This window comes from Hyperoodon ampullatus (assembly GCF_949752795.1).
Source record: "Hyperoodon ampullatus genome assembly, chromosome: 5".
In the NCBI taxonomy this organism is placed as follows: Eukaryota; Metazoa; Chordata; class Mammalia; order Artiodactyla; family Ziphiidae; genus Hyperoodon; species Hyperoodon ampullatus.
In genome coordinates this window covers 136,657,094-136,677,215 of record NC_136918.1, presented here as the reverse complement: position 1 = coordinate 136,677,215, position 20,122 = coordinate 136,657,094, and the positions used below count along the sequence as shown (strand labels likewise).

The following is a 20,122-nucleotide window of genomic DNA, read 5'->3' as shown; positions in this document are numbered from 1 at the left end:
AGAAAAGAAGAAATACTAATAGCTTTATATATATATCTTCTGTAGAAGAAAAAGGACCAATCATTAACAGGGAGTAATAAAATTAACCCACAGGGTTTAACAAGTAGCCCAGAAATTTACTGACGTTGTTATCTGGACACTTATAGAAAATATCTTTGAATTATAGAAACTCCTGCTTTACTTCTCCAAACTCTTCCTGAAAGGCTTTCTAAACACATTTATTTTTAAGATGACACTATGGGAAAGCTATTGTAGCCTGGCTTAATTAATGTATTCAAGAAATGATGTAAATATGGAGTTGAGAAAATTTAAGTTCCTCATAAGTTTTGACGGCTTTCCAAACAGGTTTGTTTTTCAGGTTACCTTTATTTTGTGATTTTGTGAAATCTGGCATGCAGCTAGAATATTAAAAACAACAATTAGTTTAAATAAATAAATATTATCTTCTCTGCTGATTATTTTGATAATTGATAGACTAACTTGTCACAAAGTTCAATTATATTATCCTCACATAGCTAAGAATATAGAACAATATTCCTGAAGTAGAAAGGAAATATCGTTGACAACAAAAACAGTGATATGAGAGGTACTGAAAAGTTGGAATTTATAATAACAATAACAAGCAGAATTTCTACTTTCAAAATGCCATTTTGCACATTGAATATTGACTAAATTAAGTAAGCAAATAGAGGAAAGTTCATGGATGCCACATAGAGATGTCTCAAGACATTAAAATTATAGGCCTAGTAGTAATCTGACATCCTATTAGGGAAGCCCCCTTCCGATCTCCTTGGATACTCTCTGGTCCCATCCAATCCACTCTCTATTTGACAGCCTGTGACTTTTTCAAAGTACAGATGTGTTTCCATTTATGAGTGTGATGACCAGAGCCCTATCCGCCTCCCGGGGCATATACCATGTCTACCATTTCTCAACATTGGATCTCCCCCATCTTGCATCGTGCTCAAGGCAGAATAAGTACTTAAGAGCCACGGATGGAATTCATGAATACGTAGTCATTACCCCCATCCCTTCTCTCCTCTCTCATTCCTACCCAGGTGAGTCCGTTGGACAGTCATGACTTTTGTTTTGTCACTGGGAACTGAAATGTCCCCCAGCTGGTGTCCTTGTCCTGGCTCTAGCTCTGCCTCCTCAGGATGGATTGAATTTCACCCTTTTCTATGTCATGGCCCCCTACACACTTGAAGCAGTTGTCTTCTCTGAGTCCTCTTTGGCCAATTTGTTTCATTTTCATTCATCACACATTTCTTCATTTGCATTTCTGCCAGAATATTATTAGCTGTCCTATCAGCTTGTTCAAAGGTCTGTCTCTCTTATGGGAGAATGGTGAAAATCAGACCTGGACAGATTTATGGGTGAGTTTCCTCATCTATTACTAAATAGTTAAACCCTTGGTGCTGGGGGGTGAAGGGAGCTGCTAGTCATTGTATCAGATGTCAGCCGAAGAGGCATAATAATGGCAGACTGATACAAAGTGAAAGTTTTACAATATTGTCTGTGACAGGTATAGCCTGTCAAAATTGATGAGAACATACCATCATTTATAAATTGTCACTCCATTTGTATTTCTACGTCCAAAGCTAGATTTTTTAAGAATGAGTTTGCTGTTCTGCCTTTTTCCTTAGAAATGGGTAGAAAACTCCAGCGATTTTAATTAAGGGATAAAGCATATGCATTTCCACAAATGTTTGGATTGATCTAAACCTCTCAGCTCTATAGATACCTTGGGAGAACTAGGGAATAAGAGAGAATCAGACTGGAAGCATGATCTGGTCTGTGCCACACAGTCTCTTGGCCAGGTCATCTGTGTGGACACAGCATGAGATCTTCAGACATTTGAGCAAACCTGACTAAAGCCATTTCAGCACAATGATGTGATGTTGATTTAGATTCCTCCTGGAAGTAGATACTTCAAGCCCAGGCTGTCAAAGAGTCTGAAGATATTTTAATACGTCTCTTTATAGGTCCACCGATGAAAGTGCTACCTAAGTACAGCATAGGAATCATAATTGCTATTTACTGTTGTTACTGAAAGTGTGGTTCTTCATCTTGATAGTGAGACCTAACGTTAGATGGGTATCGACAAACCATCGTCTGATTTAATCATCTTTCTGGCCATTTTTATTTATAAATGAATCTTCTGTCAATATCAAATTCTCATTAGCATTATTAGAATTCTACATGCTCCTTGTTGGGATCATGTAAAATTGATGGGATCAAATTTCTATTAAATGCAGTGCATTTATACTGAGCATTCTGGAAGCCTTGGATCATAATATCTTGTAAATAAACATTACATTCAGTGATATCACCTTTCATTTTAAAAGGGTCTTTAGAAAGCTTTTAAAATGGCGCAGGGATGGAGCACTCATTATTAAGATTGGAGGGAATGGAGCAATCATTTTATGCACATGGAATTTCTGGGTAATAAGTGCAAATTAACATTACAGAGAAATTGATTTGAACAAAGTATATCAAAATTGAGATAGGCTCCTCAGATTAAGAGCAAAAAAGTTTTTTCGTGTATTTATTTGCCCAGAGGTTTTCCAATCATTATAAAAACTAGAGTTTTCCACGTTGGCCCTCAGTTATAATGGGGCATAGAGCTGGATACAGAACACCGTTCAAATGATGAAACATTTTTTTCAAAGATCCAGGAACAGCTGCTGCTTATTGAGTTACCAACACCACTTCCTGAAGAATGTGATTTTGTTTCAAAGATAGCCAAGTCCTGAACAGGCTGTGTCAGCTTAGTTTGAGCTATGATAACGTGGCATGTTGTTGTCATATTATTATTAGGTACATTTCATTAAGTGATTCCAGATCCTTCTCCCTTTTACTTGGGGAGGGGAGCCTTTATTGATTTCGGAGACTATAAATCGAAATGGCACTTTTATGATTGAAAGATATATACTAGTTAGAGGATTTGTATGATGTTTTAGGAAAATTAGAAAATTTCATAAACTCTAAAGAAAGAAAGATTCATGGGGTAGAATCTGGATTGCAAAATGCATGGAAGCTTACTGGAATCTGTGAACTTGTTAGGGTTACAAGAAAGATGCTGACTTGCTTGCCAAGTCTCCCTCCTATGGGATTAAGTTTAAGGCCGACTTTCAAAGTATTTCTTGTGCTGCAAGATTTTGGAATGTCTCTTCAGTGAGACAGCTAAAATACCATTGGTACTTTTAGCTCATTCAACTTGTCTCCACCCTACATTTTCAAACTATTTTTCTGCTAAACAATGTAAATATAGAGAGAACTTTTGTACTTAACTTAAGATGGAACATCTTCACCGTAATCCTCTTTTAGGTAAAAATAAACATTTTGTCATCAAAAAGATCCTTGACCTGCAATGAAATTACCTTTCAAATTAAATGAAACTGTGAACTGTGAAACTTAAAGAAGAATGAAAAATATCCATACAAGTTAATACAAGAAGACCATTATTGTCAGTAAATATTTTTATTGTCTTCAAAGGCTAGAAAAATATATGGAATAATTAATCCAAGTAATTCCAAAATGTATTTTGACCTGAAAAATCCCACTCTTAAGGACTTATTCTGAAGGAATCAATCAGGACATACAAAAACATATTCTTAAAATGATATTCCTTGCAGAATTTTTTATAACAGAAAAAGGTCTTTTCATTCAGTAAAATGCTAATAGATATTCACAATTCTTTTGGAGGACTACAGTTATATTGTAAAGATGTCCACTATTGACTTAAAACAGAGGTATTCCACAATGCTACATGATCATTTCTCAGGAAAGTATTCTTTTTTGTGTGTGTGTGGTACACGGGCCTCTCACTGTTGTGGCCTCTCCCATTGCAGAGCACAGGTTCCGGACGTGCAGGCTCAGCGGCCATGGCTCACGGGCCCAGCCACTCCACGGCATGTGGGATCTTCCCGGACCGGGGCACGAACCCGTGTCCCCTGCATCAGCAGGTGGACTCTCAACCACTGCGCCACCAGGGAAGTCCAGAAAGTATTCTTATTAATCATTTTTCTATTTGTATGCTATCAATTAAAAAGGGGGATTTAGAGCAACTTCTTGTATGAAGGCTAGACTTAACTAACAAAACCTGTAACAATTAAACAACCATCAGATGAAGTTCAGTCTTCCAAGGAACTTATCAATTTTGGATTTTGACTGTTGGAAAATGACTTTGTTAGTGTACTAAGCAGTCATGGTTTACTTTTGGCATATCTATTAAGCAAAGTAGGTATTTCATAGGACATTTCTAGAGTCATGTTACTTTGAGGTCTTTGGTTCCTTAGTCAAGGAGGATGTGAAAGCTACAAGTGGAGGATTGTTCCTGGAGAATAGCGGTTCATGGATGCATGCTGAGTAAATGAATGGATAACTGCATTTGTGCCAGGGTAACCCTGAGGCGATTTGGCAAGTTTTTAATCTTTCATTTATTTAGAAACCTTAACAGAACACCTGCTATGTTGAAGTGCTGGGGATACGGGTGTCAGAAAACACTGCTCAGAAGGAGTATGTGATCTAGTGTGGGTCTGATCTGATCAGATCATCCTAATATACGTTTAGGAAGAAAAAAAATGTAGAAAGCTTTGTGCAGGGAATTATGGGAACCCTGAGAAAGGTACGGTCACCAACTTGTCCTGGTTTGCCCAAGACCTTTTTGTTTTTAGCACTGAAAGTATGGAAACCTCTTCAGCCTCAGACAAATGGAGGTGGTTGGTCATCTTAGAAAAGGCATCTAACCCAGCTAAGGCTTTCTGGAGGAGGTGGTCCTGGACTTCTGGGCTGAATCTTCAAGTCAGGAAGGGACAAGCACGGCAAGGGTGTGTTGTATGTAAAGGGTCAGGGTGAGGATTGCGGGCGGATTCCAGGCAGAGGAGAGACTGCGGGAGTAGAGAAGCAGTACAGTGTATGTAAGGAAGTGTTAGTTGGTGGGGATGGAGCTGGGGAAAGGCCTCAGCTGTGATCTGGCCTCAGTTGACCAAGGCCTGATCACAGAGGGTGGAGGGGCTTAGGTAAGTGCATAGCTTGCTAGGGCTGCTGGAACATAGCACCACACAATGGGTGGCTTAAACAACAGAAATTTATTGTCTTGTGGTTCTGGGGACCAGAAGTCCTAGATCAAGGTATCAGCAGGGTTGATTCCTTCTGAGGCTCTAAGGGGGAATCTGTTCCATCCCTCTCCCCTAGTCTGAAGGTTGCTGGCAGTCTTTGAGTCCTTGGCTTGTAGAAGCATCATCACACTGATCCCCGCTTTCATCTTCACATGGTGTTCTCCATGGGTGTGCGTGTGTGTGTGTGTGTGTGTTTTCAAATTTCCCCTTTTTATAATGATACCACTCATAATGGATTTAGGCCCCCCTAATGACCTTATCTTATTTCAACTAATTATATCTGCAATGACCCTATTTCCAAAGAAGGTCACCTTTTAAGCTACTGGAGGTTAGGATGTCAACATATGAGTTTCTGGAGGATGTAACTCAACTTGTTACAGTGAAGATGGACGAAAAAGTTTAAGCGGGCACCCTAAGAGGCCTGGTGGCCTTCAGCCCAGGAAATCTGCTCTCATCATTGGTTCATGGTGGCAGAGACCCCAGTAGGGCAGAGGTAGATCTCACTTCAGTTCCTAATAAGGGAACAGAGCCAAGCACTGGGAAGAGGGCCCGAGGTCACCCAGTCCTCCGGCTGTGGATCTGAGAAGGGGCTGACCACGTGGACAGTGAGAGGAGCAAGGGATGAGGGCCACCTATTCCCATCAGCAAACACTGGGTCTGCTGAGATCTCTCCTCGGTTTGGAATAAACTGGATAAAACACAACCTACAATAATTACTCTAGGTCCAGAGGAAAGACGTGCCATTCTGAGGAACATATTCCGAGGAAGCCTTCTAAACACTGTTTACCAAGGTAACCAGAAGAAAACAATTTAGCAATTGGGATGCAAAAATATATGGTCTCTCCGAAACAGCAGCTAAAAGCTGTGATGAGATGACAGTGACCTAAATAGATACCTAGATGGAATAGGAAGTATTGAAAAGAAAGAAAACATCAAGTAGGATCAAAAGCTTAACTACCTACTGTTCACTGCAGAATTGACACTACCAAGAATAACAGAGTTCTCCTAGAACACAGAAGTTAAGGACACAAGGATGAGAAGGATGGAAGAGAAACTGAAAGGCAAAGGGCCAAAAAACAGAGATTTCACATGCAATTATGGGTATTTATGAAAAAAGGCCAGGCTAATTAGAAAAGAAGAGAGTTGAAGAAAATATTCTTGACCTAAAAAGATACCTAACTGTAAATACATTTAGGCTTTGTTTTCATATATTATGATTGTACATTTAATTTTCATGAAGTTGCGATCATATTATACATGTGTGTTATTTCAATCTTTTCCTCTTAACATTATATATGAGCATTTCCCGTGTCATTAGATAAATTACACAAGGGATTTTTGATGGTCACATTCTATTTCATCTTATGACTGTACTGTCCTATGATAATTTAAGTATTCCATCATTTTATTTTGAGATTTTGCTTTCTACAAATAATGCTGCACTGTATATGTTTGCTTACATTTTTTTTCTTATGGCACACATTATTTCTGGAAGATCATTTCCTAGAAGTTGAATTACTGGGTCAAAGGACATGTAAACCAGAGATTCCCAGACTGAGATTTCCACAGACCAAGACATTAAAAAAATAGATAAAGGACCAAAATAGAGTTGTCTACATTTTTTTTTTGTCAAGTGAGTACATTAAGTAAAAAAGCTTATGGTATAGCATGATTATTCATAACAGAGAATATATTTTACACTGAAAATTTGAGAGGATATAATCTCACAATAAAGGATTAGCTTTAAGCCGAATAATTTAGTTCCATGACAAACTCAGTTTGTTGTCTTTATTATTTTTAATTTTACTCTGTACTGGTGACAATTTGGTCATGAACGGATGGTGAACCATCGGTGGGTGCTTTGTGGAACCATTCTGTGTCTGCAATGTGGTGATGTATTATTTTCTACTTTAAATATATAACTTTCTTTAACTTTTCTCTTTTGAGTTACACATTCTGTAGATGGGTGGATTCAAGCTGAATAGGTCAGTTTGAGTTACCGTTCATAGTTCTGAAGTCATAAATCACTCTATTGGTAATTCCGAAGGCAGATTGAACCTTTCTGCTTTGCAGAAAGGATCCCCGTCTTTTAAGTGAAGTATGGGGGAAGGTTAGTTGTTAAAGGCACAGGCTCTGTATCAGAGAACCCTGGAATCAAATCCTGCTTCTACCACTTTTCTGTGGTGTGGCAAGCCTGAGGGCCATGTCCTGGGCAAGCCTGAGTTTCCTTATTTCAAAAATTGGGGCTGATACTACCACCTACTTTATTAGGTGGTTGTATTTTTCTGGCATATTCTAAATGCTTTAATAAACTTTACCTAGTCTTTCTGCAAATTTCTACTTGTTTTCAACTGCTCTAAATCAACGGGTGGCAAACATTTTACCTATAAGGTTAGATGATAAATATTTCAGGTTCTGTGGGCCCTGTGGTCTCTGTCGCAAGTATTCAACTTGACCCTTATCACATGACAGCAACCACAGTCAATAGGAAACCAATGAGTGTAGCTGTATTCCAATACAGCTTTATTTATAAAGCCTGAAATTTGAATTTCATATAATTCTTTTAAGCCAAGTTTTATTTTATTTTTAACACCTTTATTGGAGTATAATTGCCTTACAATGGTGTGTCAGTTTCTGCTGTATCACAAAGTGAATCAGCTATACGTATTCATATATCCCCATATCTCCTCCCTCTTGCGTCTCCCTCCCACCCTCCCTATCCCACCCCTCTAGGTGGTCACAAAGCACCGAGCTGATCTCCCTGTGCTATGCGGTTGCTTCCCACTAGCTATCTATTTTACATTTGGTAGTGTGTATATGTCCATGCCACTCTCTCACTTTGTCCCTGCTTACCTTTCCCCCTCCCAGCCAAATTTTAGAAAAGCACGGAGAGCTGTATTTCTTGTTCAGGTGACTATTATTGAGGGAAAATCAGGTAATGGAAAAAAGTTTAAAAGAAAAAACGGTGAGCCATGCCCTACCCCCGACTGCGTCCAGGAGCACAGTGGGGCATCCACCCATCACCTTTCCGGGTGGCACAGCTCCTGTGACATTTATACATTTCTTCACCCTCCTAACACTATTGAAGTAGAAACCACCACTCAGACTGTATAGACACCCGCAGCCCCCAAGAGCTGCCACCCCAGATGGCACAGCAGGTGACGGGGGGAAGGGAACGGGCCCAGGACAAGACGAGGCTCCCGGCACTCCCCCCTCCCCAGGTGTCCCCTCCCCACTGGGGGGGGGGTTGTCCCTGCACCCCCCCAAACGCCAATCCCGCCGCTATCCTGCTTCAACTGGCGGCCCCCAGACGCTGGCGCAGCGGAGGTGACAGTGCAGTTGGACCTCCTCCAGGTGTGCACGAGGCTCCCGAAGAGCAGACGTCTTCAGGCTGAAGGGGGTGTTGCTACGATACACGGAACACAGAACCAAGGCTGCGTGGAATGCGTCGGCGGAGGGCAGAGTGATTCTGGGGGGCGGGGGGCGCAGGCGCAGGAGCTGAGCTCGGCGCCTGTCCTGTCACCGTGAGAGCCAAGCTCACGGCCTGAGGTCTTCCCAACGGCCCCGCACGCGAGGCAAGAGGACACCCTCGATGACATGCCAGTGGCCTGGACGAAGCCACACTCGAGCCCGGTGACCCTGAAGGATGCGCCACTGGTGCTTCCTGGGCAAGAAGCTTCTCGCGTCCACGCGGGCGCGAACTCCTCGACGGCTCCAACCTCGGCCGAACCAGACGAGGCGACGCTGCATGAGGAGCCGCTACCCTTTCTGGCCAACGTTTGCTGCTTTTCAAACAGGAGCTGAAGTCATGTGTGCTGAAATCGAGCCGTGCATCTTTTACGGGTGTCCGAATTGCGGTGAACTTTCCTCGTACAAGGTACCTGCGTGGTACAAAGCACGGAAACCAAGACGTAACGCCGTAAAATGCAAGATGCAGGCAGGGCGGGAGCACCCCGGCCCCGACGCTGGTTACAGGTGGGTCCTGGGATGGGAAGGCTGGTGAGGACAGACCCCAGGGCTCACAGGAGAAAGCCGAGGAGGGGGTGGCCCGAGGCCAGCAGGGTGACCCCAGCGGACGAACGGGCCCAGACAGACCCGTCCCCACTTGGCCAGTGTGACCCATCCTCACCGGCTGCAACAGTGAGACTGAGCCGGAGGTCTGGGCCGCTGGGCCCCGGGCACCGTCCCTGGGCTCTCGGGTCACGGCAGGCGGCTGGGCCAGGAGCTGTGACCACACGGGACAGGGGAGGGTGGGCTCCAAACCTGCTTGATCAACGCCGGTTCTACCTTTCTCTCCAGGAATGAGGTAAAAGATGCGGACGACAGTGAGACTGCCTGCTGTGGCCAGTCCTGAGTCTGGATGTGTGTGTGCAGGAGGCGGGCAGAGAAGACAGGGAGGGAGGGCGGCGTCCAGGGCAGAGGCAGCGGCGGGGACGGGCTGGGCACCAGGCCGCGGCTTCTTCCGAGAGCAGGCCAAGCGCGGCCCTTTCCCGGGAACGTGAGGCCAGCGCTCCGCTACGCACCCACCCCGCCGACAGCGCCTGAAATTCGCTGGGCCCCAGGGCCCCGGGCCGGTGCCTCCGGCCCGCTCCCTTGCTGTCCCTCTGGGCGCACTGGGCGCACTCTTGTCCTGGCGGCTCTGCCCTGCCACCCCCGGGGTGGGACACACAGGCCCGGCAGCCTGCCCTTGCTGTTCTCCTGGCCGCGCTGCTGGGGACTCGCCTATCCTTCTCATCCATGCTCCCCGTTGAGGCCAGATCCTCACCAACGTCAGGACAAATGAAAAATGACCCTCCTGGTCGCAAGCCTTCGTGTGCGGCCCATTCTTCTCCTGGGCCCCACAGACCTTCATGCGACGGGGGTGGTGGATGTGCAGAGCCCTTGTGCCTTCACAGCCCCAGGCGCCTCCTCTGCCCCCAGCTCCCCTCGACGGCAGCAGACGCCCCTGTAGTCTCCAGTGGGTCAAGGAGTTACAAGCAGATCCGTCCCAGAAAGTTCCTGACGGGGCCCTGGTGGTGTGTGATGAGTGGGTAGCATGCAGGGCAAGAAACCCGTCCACAGGGCGGGCCACCCCGGAGAGAGGCAGTGTCACAGAGTGTGACAAGATGCTCATCACAGTGCAAAGTGCCCAAATGACAACACAGACCCACAAACCTGTAGAAAACCAAAAAAAGGGGGCAATCCCGGCCATGGGAACAAGGAAATGGTGCTTGAGAGGGCCTGGCCCCCCCTCCCTGATCTGACCCCGGAGGGCCTGCTGCCTCAGTCGGACCCTCTCGATGTGCTGCTTAGAGGCAAAAACGTAGGATGACGGAGACAGAAGGTAAGAACGTCCACCGCACACACACCTAGTCCCTTCTGCCCCGGGCCCTTAGCAAAAGTGAAGGTGAGCTGGTAAAAGTCCTTGAACTTCTGTGTGTCCTTAAGCTCCAGCTCCAGTCTCAGCAGAAGAGCTTTCAGCTTCTCTGCGCTGTTGAACCCCTGCTTCGAAGTTTACAAGTGGGAACCCCCGGTGTGCTATTTTGCGTCTGGATTTCTGAACCAACATTGTTTGTGTGACTGTTGGGCTCTGGCTGGCTCATTTCCATTGTCACTCAGCACTCCACCGTATTCATATTTTATAACTTCTATGCGCTACTGATGGTAAATATTTTGGCTGTTTCTAGTTTTCTGGTCACAAAGAATGTTGTTAAAAGGTTTCTGTACGTGTATCCTGGCACACAAGTGAATGTGTCAAGGCAGACACCCACCCATGATTTCATAAGTCTTGTTAAAGCTGACTGCCCACCAGCACTGTTCTGGAGCCATCCTGGAAGAGTGAGTTGTGAGGTCCTATTTTGTTGTATTCTGATGTGCACCCCACCATGAATGAGGCTGAGTGCCTGCTTGTATTTTCACTGGCCACTTGGAAAGCATCTTTGGTGAAGGGCTTGGTCAACTCTCTTGCCCATTCTCAATTAGGTTATCTTTTACTTGTTGTTCTGTGGGAATTCTCTACGCATCAGGGACACAGGCCTTTGTCAGTTGTGTATCTCATGGCCCCCACCCCTCATGTGGAAGCCTCTTCACCTCTCCATGCTGTTTCTTGGTCAGAAGTTCTTATTTTAGTGTACTACACTCTATCAGTCTTCCCTACAGTAATTTTTTTTAACATCTTTATTGGAGTATAATTGGTCTACAATGGTGTGTTAGTTTCTGCTTTATAACAAAGTGAATCAGTCATACATATACATACATCCCCATATCTCTTCTCTCTTGTGTCTCCCTCCCTCCCACCCTCCTTATCCCACCCTTCTAGGTGGTCACAAAGCACCGAGCTGATCTCCCTGTGCTATGTGGCTGCTTCCCACTAGCTATCTATTTTACATTTGGTAGTATATATATGTCCATGCCACTCTCTCACTTCGTCCCAGCTTAACCTTCCCCCTCCCCGTGTCCTCAAGTCCATTCTCTACGGCTGCATCTTTATTAGTGTCCTGCCCCTAGGTTCTTCAGAACCAATTTTTTTTTTTTAGATTCCATATATATGTGTTAGCATACGGTATTTGCTTTTCTCTTTCTGACTTGCTTCACTCTGTATGACAGACTCTAGGTCCATCCACCTCACTACAAATAATTCAGTTTCTTTTTTTTATGGCTGAGTAATATTCCATTGTATATATGTGCCACATCTTCTTTATCCATTCATCTGTTGATGGACACTTAGGTTGCTTCCATGTCCCGGCTATTATAAATAGAGCTTCACTGAACATTGTGGTACATGACTCTTTTTGAATTATGGTTTTCTCATGGTATATAATGGGATTGCTGGGCGTATGGTAGTTCTATTTTTAGTTTTTTAAGGAACCTCCATACTGTTCTCCATAGTGGCTGTATCAGTTTATGTTCCCACCAACAGTCAGGAGGGTTTCCTTTTCTCCACACCCTCTCCAGCATTTATTGTTTGTAGATTTTTTGATGATGGCCCTTCTGACCAGTGTGGGGTGATACCTCATTGAAGTTTTGATTGGCATTTCTCTAACGGTTAGTGATGTTAAGCATCCTTTCATGTGTCTGTTGGCAATCTGTATATCTTCTTTGGGGCAATGTCTATTTAGGTCTTCTGCCCATTTTTGGATTAGGTTGTTTGTTTTTTTGATATTGAGCTGCATGAGCTGCTTGTAAATTTTGGAGATTAATCCTTTGTCAGTTGCTTCATTTGCAAATATTTCCCGCCATTCTGAGGGTTGTCTTTTTGTCTTGTTTATGGTTTCCCTTGCTGGGCAAAAGCTTTTAAGTTTCATTAGGTCCCATTTGTTTATTTTTGTTTTTATTTCCATTTCTCTAGGAGGTGGGTCAAAAAGGATCTTGCTGTGATTTGTGTTGTAGAGCGTTCTGCCTATGTTTTCCTCTAAGAGTTTTATAATGTATGGACTTACATTTAGGTCTTTAATCCATTTTGAGTTTATTTTTGTGTATGGTGTTAGGGAGTGTTCTAATCTCATTCTTTTACACGTAGCTGTCCAGTTTTCCCAGCACCACTTATTGAAGGGGCTGTCTTTACTCCATTGTATGTTCTTGCCTCCTTTATCAAAAATAAGGTGACCATATGTGCCTGGGTTTATCTCTGGGCTTTCTATCCTGTTCCATTGATGTATATTTCTGTTTTTGTGCCAGTACCATACCTCTACAGTGATTTTTGATGACGTTTTACAACCTGTCCCATGGCATGGCCATAAGGATATTCTCCTCCATTATTTTCTGAAGGTTTCTGCCTTCAGCCTTTCACACCGAGATCTACAGCCCACTTGAACTGACTTTCATGTACGGTGTGAGGTAGAGATCAAGATGCATTTTTTTCCATACGACTAGCCAATTCTCTCAGGACCATTTACTGAAAAGCTGTCCCTTCTCCACTTCTCTAAAGGGCCACCTTTCCCATAAATCAAGTGTTCCTGTAAACATGGATTTGTTTCTGGGCTCTCCATTCTGCTCCACTGGCCTCTTCATCTATTCTGGCCCCCAATTCCATGTACTCCTAATTACTGTAGCTTGAAAAGTCCCATGTTATGCACTGAGATAATATCCACCCCCTCACTTTTCTGTTTCTGTGATAAATTACATTGATCAACTTTGTAATGTTAAAAAAAATCTTGCATTCCTGGACTACAACAAACTCTGTCATGACAAATTATCATGGTTTTTTGGTTGATTTGTTTTGGGGGCTTGATTTATTTTGCTGAAAATTTGTTTAGGCTATTTGTACCTTATGTTCATCATATGCATCTTGTGATTCTTATGACTGAGAGCAGCTTGTAATTTTCCATTCTCAAAATGTCCTTTCTAGGTCTTATTATCTAGGTTGTGCTGGCCTCAAAACATATTGGGGAGTGCTTCCTCCTGTACTATTCTCTGGAAGAGGTGGTGTGAAATTGGTGTTATTCTCTTTATTAAAACTTGGTAGGATGTGCCAGTGAACCAATCCTGGCCAAGAGTTTTCTCTTTGAAAAGATGTTAAATTATGGGTTCAGATTCTTTAAGAGTTATGGAACTATTTCTTCACATGCCCATTTCAGTAATTTGTCATTTTTAAAGAACTTGTCTATTTCATTTAGGTTTTCAAATTTACTAACATAAAGTTGTTCATAATACTTTCATCCTTTAATCTGTAGGGTCTATAGTGATGCCCCCCTTTCATTCTATATTGGTTATTTGTTATTCATTACTTTATAAGTCTTCAAATAACAAGCTTTTGGCTTTACAAATCCTTTCTACTTACAACTTTTAAAAACTTTCATTAAATTACAGCCTGTTTAAAAAAATTAATTCCTTCTCTCTACACTCTTTGAGTTTAACTTCTTGCTCTTTTCTCTACTTTGAGAGAAATCGATGGATGCTTTCCTTACTGATTTTCAACTTTTCTTTATAAAATATGCATTTAAGAAGCTGAATCCTGCAAGTTTTCATAAGTAGTGTTTTATCATTCAAAATACTTTCTAATTTCCATTGTACCTTCTTTCTCAACCCAAGGGTTATTCAGAGGTATAATATCCACACATATTTCAACCTATCTATCTTTGTGTTATATTCCTCACTTGATTGTATTGTGCTCAGAAAACATACTCTCTTTCATTTCAACTCTTTAAAATTTGTTGCAACTTACTTTATGGCTCAGTTTATGGTCAATATTTATAAATGTTCTATGTCTTTTTGAAAAGAATATGTATTCTTCAACATCAAGGGCAGTGTTCTATTTCCTTTTCCAAATATTCTATTTCCTTACTGATTTTTCATCCACTTATTCTACCAGTTGGTAAGATGTATGTGAGAATTCCCCACTTTGCTTGTAGATTTGTATCTTTCTCTTTAGAGTGTTAACTTCTGCTTTAAATAAATGATTACCCTCGTGGTGAAATAAAACTTTTATCATTAAGAAATGTCCGTCAGAGGCTTCCCTGGTGGTGCAGTGGTTGAGAGTCCGCCTGCCAATGCAGGAGACATGGGTTCGTGCCCCGGTCCGGGAAGATCCCACATGCCACGGAGCGGCTGGGGCCGTGAGCCATGGCCGCTGAGCCTGCGTGTCCGGAGCCTGTGCTCCGCAATGGGAGAGGCCACCACAGTGAGAGGCCTGCGTACCGAAAAAAAAAAAAAAAAAAAAGAAATGTGCTTCAGATTCCCCCTCCCTTCCTCTCCTTCCTCTTTTTCCCTCTTTCCTTCCTTCCTTCCCTCCCTCCCTCCTCCCTTCCTTCCCTCCCTTCCTTCCCCCCTCCCTTCCTTCCTTCCCCCTTTCCTCTGCTCTTTAATTCATTAACACATAACCTTCCCCTCCTTGTTGTCCCCTCCATGTATATACTGGTTGGTTCCTCTTTGTCAAAATGTCTCTAGTTGAGACATCTCGTGAGGTCTTCTGGAAATGTGATGATAGTTGCTAAATATCATACTGCTCTGCCTGCCTTGGGCTGGAGTTGGGGGACCTGAGAACTCACGGGATGTGCATCCTCAGGTGAATATGACAGGGGACACAGAATTCCAGGGCCTTAAGAAGGTGGAAGCAGACCCACCCTCTCCGACTCATCCAGCAAGTAAGAAACATCTTAAGGTATGAATGAAGTTTTATCCCAACACCAGGCTCTGTCATGCCATCTACAAATTCCTTTTTGTTAAATTCACATTGAGTTGCAGCCCTGAATTTCCACGCTATAACCAAAACAGTGATACTGGCAGGATCTAGGCTTAAATCATCACAACACTGTTGAATTCCATCAATTCCAATTTTATTCTCATCTTGTGGGTCTGTTATACAGCTGCTCCAGCTTCTTGTCCACATAGATTCTCATGGAGTCCTTGTGGAACAAGTCTGGATTCTGGAAGAAGCTATCCGTGGCACGTCCAGTTTTCACTCACTTTGCGCTAAGCAGTGGATGGCAGTTCTCTCACCAGCCTGAGTAAATGCCATGAACTGGCGGACCTTGTCCTTCTGAGACGATTTAAGCTTATGCATTCTCCCCGTGCTCCTCAGCTTGTCGCCGGCCCCGGCGTCCTGGCCCGACCGTGTAGTCCTCGTCCCCGTCCTCAGCCCCACCGGGACACCCGCCCAGGGAGGCAGTGACAGGTCGGGCCAGCGGGACTCCAATTCCCGGCGTGCACTGCACTGCCCAGGGCTGTGGGCTGAATTTCATATAATTTTTGTATGCTATGAAATCTTCTTCTTCTGTGTTTTTTTTTTCCCCAACCATTGAAACATATAAAAACTATTCTTAGTTCAGGGGCCATACAAAAACAGTTGGCTTTGGAAGTCACAGTTTGCCAACCCCTGCTATAAATCATAAGGATATGTTAGAAAAATTGTAGCCAGTAGTTCTTCTGTGAATAACACATTTTCTTGTAAAATAAGATTAAAGATTAAAAATAGATATTTTGAAAGGAAGGTTTTAAAAGAACATTGCCCAGATGCACAGCAAGAAGAATTGTGGGATTGTTAGAGGCCTAAAAATTCCGAGTCCCCCCCCCTCCTAATCCATGGAACAGCAGGCGATGTGAGTGCTTCCAGGCCACACTACAAGCTCGAGGACTGTTTCTGACTCCTGGCCTGGTGTTCTTTCCATGGCACCGCATATCATGATTTTATAATGCATACTTCATAGTTAGCTAGACACTGAGATTTTTATTCTTCAGTGAAAAGCTTCTTTAAAACTTTGTTCCCCTGAGAAGAAAAGATAAACAATAATTTCACGTGGTAATTTTCCAAATTTCTGTACCACATCTGCATATCCAAACACAGCTGTATGAGGGCAGAAATTGGCTTCAGGCAAAGAAGAAGCCCTTTTACCCTGGTTTTCAAAGGCAATGCATGGTATACAGTGAAGTGTACTGCATGGTCCCCTCCCCAGCTACAGAACAAACAATAAAACTGAAGCTAAAAAAAAAAAAAAAAAAAAAAATCCAGTTGTTAACAGTGTTCCCCATTGGCTCCCCATTTGAATGGTAGGAAAGGAGAGAGAGAGAGAAAGATTTCACATTTCAAACAAAAAATATATATTTACTGTTGGTTAGTGAATCCCCTCACCTCACAATACAAAATTTTAACTGAGTGACATTTGGGGCAGCCTTCTAAGACCTATGAGGCTTTGACTAAATTTTGTTTATATTATACACTTGTTCCAGAAGCGTCAGAATTATCCTTGTACCTGTACTAAAACACTAAAATAGCATTATAGATGATTTAAAATTTTTCTTCTCTGTATTTTCTAGTTTTTATGTAATGTGTATACTTATATGTATGTAACTCTGTAACCATGTCTAAAAGAGTAAGAAAATGAAGAACGATGTATATTGTATGCAAGCATTTAAAAAATTCTTCTTAATTCCTTAAAAAAAAAAGATTCTTAGACATTATGGAACTTGATAGAACTGTGCTGTTCAGCATAGTACCCACTTTTACAGTGAAGTGTGGGTGGTCCGAATTGAGATGTGTTGTGAGTATACACATACACTGGATTTCAAAGTCTTGGGAGAAAAACTAAAGAATATAAATATCTCATTCATATTTCTATACTGTTTACATGTTGAAATAACATGTTGCCTATATTGGGCCAAATAAAAATAAGATATTAATAAATTTCACCAGCTTCTTTTTACTTTTTTTTTTTTTTTTTTTTTCTGGTACGTGAGCCTCTCGTTGTTGTGGCCTCTCCCATTGCGGAGCACAAGCTCCGGACGCTCAGGCTCAGTGGCCATGGCTCACAGGCCCAGCCTCTCCGTGGCATGTGGGATCTTCCCAGACCGGGGCACGAACCCGTGTCCCCCGCATCGGCAGGTGGACCCTCAACCACTGCGCCACCAGGGAGGCCCTCTTTTTACTTTTTAAACCTAGCTGCTAGAAAATTTTCAATTGTACTTGAGGTTTTCATTCTATCAATATTTCTACTGGACAGCACAATAATTGCTGTTAAGTTGTTATAGAATATATCTGGGATGATTCTTAAAAACCACTCACAGTAATTAACTCTGGAGCAGGGAATCGGGTGACTTGAGGAGGTGTAGAGGGAGACTCAACTTTTAGGGTGTCCTCTTGTGTTTTTTATATTTTTTCCACAGGCATATATTACCTACTTAAATGCTAAATAATTTTTAAAATAATAAAAATTAAAATAAAACAAATTCTTAAAGAAAAGTCTACAGATTACTGTTATTGTTGGTCAGAACCTTGGTGGGTTTTGGAGAATTTTTTTTTTCTTTACTGTCCAAAAAACAACTATCAATGCATGCTATTTCTTGCTGCTAGTGTGTGTATGTGCGTGTATGTGTGCAAGTGGGTATGTGTGTATTTGACAATTTTTCTTAAGGACAGTTAGATCCGATTGGCTCAGGGCTTTACTCTCCCATATATTAAAGAAAGTAAGTTTCATTTACAGAGTAGAATAATTTTTTTGTGGGGAAAATTAAAACGCATTCCCAAAATATCCTGTATTAAGAGGAAGACAGCTAATAGAGTTTAAAACTCTGGCTTAGGACCCATCTTCCACAAAGGATGTAACTTAATGATCCTGTGGTCATTTAAAACAACAAATTTTTTTCCCACTGATATAATAATACAATTGTTTGCTTTTAATATAAATTCAGTTTTTTTCCTTCTTAAAAAATCAATTGCCAGGCAACAATCTTTAAAATTAAACACTTTACTACCATTTAATTTTCTTTTATGAAGAATTATTCTATGAATTATAGCGAAAGATCAAATTCTGCAAATTTCACAATTATCAGTTTTATTACTAATCTGGTTTATCACAGTCTTAAAAAACAATTTCTAGAAAGCTACTCTCAAGACTAATTTGTGTTCAGTTAACAGCTTGTTTTTCTAACACTATGAAATGTGATAAATTACATAAAACTCATTCATTAAGACACTAATTACAGCAACATCACCTTTTAGAATTAGCTTAAACCATATGTGTGATATTGTGATGTATAGTAAGAAATATATATTTTGTCTTCATCCCTTTTCCTGGTACAGAGCTCCTAAAACCTTTGGAATTTCCTATGTGATTAAAACAATAAGGGTGAAAGGAACATCTTTCGTTGTTCATAAAAAGCAACTTTCAACCACACTTGAGTGTATGTTGATGAAGTGACTTTTGGGAAGCCATTGGGTAACCTCCTGATGGGGGCTGGATGCCGGGGGACCCAACCTTGTAATTAGAGGATTGGAACTTGCAGCCCAATCTCCTCTTCACACCCAAACTCTGGGGAGGGGAGAGGAGCTGGAAACTGAGTTCAATCACCAATGGCCATTGAGTTAGCCAATCAGGCCTATGGAAAGAAACTTCCATAAAAATCCTGAACTACAGAATTCAGAGAGTTTCCAGCTTGGTGAACACCCATGTGCCAGGAGAGTGGTGCTCCCCAAACTCCACTGGAACAAAAACTCTTCTGTTTAGGATCCTTCTGGACTTCACCCTATGTACCTCTTCATCTGGGTGTTTATTCTTATCCTTTAATATCCTTTGTAATAAACCAGTAATCTAGTAAGGAAACTGGTTTCCTGAGTTTTGTGAGCCTTTCTAGCAAATTGATTTAGCCTGAGAAGGGGATTGTGGGAAATTCTGATTTGTAGTCAGTAGGGCAGAAGGACAGGTGACCACCTGGGATTGAGATTAGCATCTGAAGTGTGCAGGGAGGGTGGAGTCAGTCTAGTAGCACTGAGTCCTTAGCCTGTGGAACCTGATCCTATCTCTAGGTAGATAGCATCAGGACTGAGTTGAATTGTAGGACACCCAGCTCGTGTCCCAGCTTGATGTGTATAAAACCCATACATATGGTGTCAAAAGTGAAGTGAGGTGTGGTCACAGTATGAGTAAGGGAGACACAGGAGGAGTAAGTTTTTCCTCTACAACATGAAACTGCTTTCTCTTTTTTAACTTTTTATTTTATATTGGAGTATAGTTGATTAACAATGTCATGTTAGTTTCAGGTGTACAGCAAAGTGATTCAGTTATACATATACATATTTCCACTCTCTTTTAGATTCTCCCATATAGGCCATTGCAGAGTATTGAGCAGAGTAGGTCCTTGTTGGTTATCTATTTTAAATACAGCAGTGTGTACATGTCAATCCCAAACTCCCTAACTATTCCACCCCCCCACTCTTCCCCCTGGTAACCAGAAGTTTGTTTTCTAAGTCTGTGGACATGAAACTGCTCTTATGAGGTCAGCTTTGTCTTCTAAAATGTCATTTTTATCTGGCTCATGCCAATACTTACTGAAGTCTCATCACTTCCCCTTTACTGTCTACTGGAAAATAATCTGTGTTCTAAAAACATGGGCCACTGTTTCCTTATATATTTTCATTTACTTAGACACATTTCTCAGGCACCTACTTTATAATTCAACAAACACTGATGTTCTCTTTTAACAAATTTGTTCTCCCATATATTAAATGTATATTCTCCCAAATATCCCAAATTTGAGATATTTTAGCTGTTTAGCAACTCTGCTTCCCAAATCCTCAGTGTAAAACTGAC

At 42.1% G+C, this 20,122-nt stretch overlaps 1 pseudogene across 1 annotated transcript; it reads right to left on the bottom strand.

Moving 5' to 3' along the window:
- Window positions 1-10,385: 10,385 nt before the first annotated feature.
- On the bottom strand, window positions 10,386-15,603 carry LOC307053837 (DCN1-like protein 2; annotated as a pseudogene). Its single transcript has 2 exons — window positions 15,228-15,603; window positions 10,386-10,604 (listed from the first exon to the last, which is right to left on the bottom strand). The product of its transcript is annotated as a DCN1-like protein 2 (transcript).
- Between the last annotated feature and the right edge of the window lie 4,519 nt (window positions 15,604-20,122).